This window comes from Bison bison, unplaced genomic scaffold, assembly GCF_000754665.1.
Source record: "Bison bison bison isolate TAMUID 2011002044 unplaced genomic scaffold, Bison_UMD1.0 scf7180017863964, whole genome shotgun sequence".
NCBI lineage: Eukaryota > Metazoa > Chordata > Mammalia > Artiodactyla > Bovidae > Bison > Bison bison.
Genome location: NW_011494536.1, coordinates 19,348 through 19,718, shown reverse-complemented (window position 1 = coordinate 19,718; position 371 = coordinate 19,348).

Here is a 371-nt window from a genome sequence, read left to right as displayed (position 1 = left end):
ATGTGACAAGTCTTTGTCTCTTGCTTCTTGCAAAATTCTCTCTTTGCCATAGTAAAATAATTAGCATTCATTAAAAAAAATAATTTTTAAAAAAAGAAAAAAATTCTCTCTTTGGCTTTGACTTTTGACATTTGATTTTAATATGTCTCAGCATGGATCTGTTTGAGTTACCCTGCTTGGAGTTTGTTGAGTTTTGTGTCTCTCATAAGATTTGAGTGTTCACCCATTATTTCTTCAGATAGTCTCCCTGTCCCTTTCTCTCTCTTTTATCCTTCAAAGACTCCCATAGTGTGCATGTTCAACTGCTGGATGATATTCCTCATGTTCCATAGCCTCTGTCTCTCTTCAGTTTTTTTCCTTTGTGTTCCTCT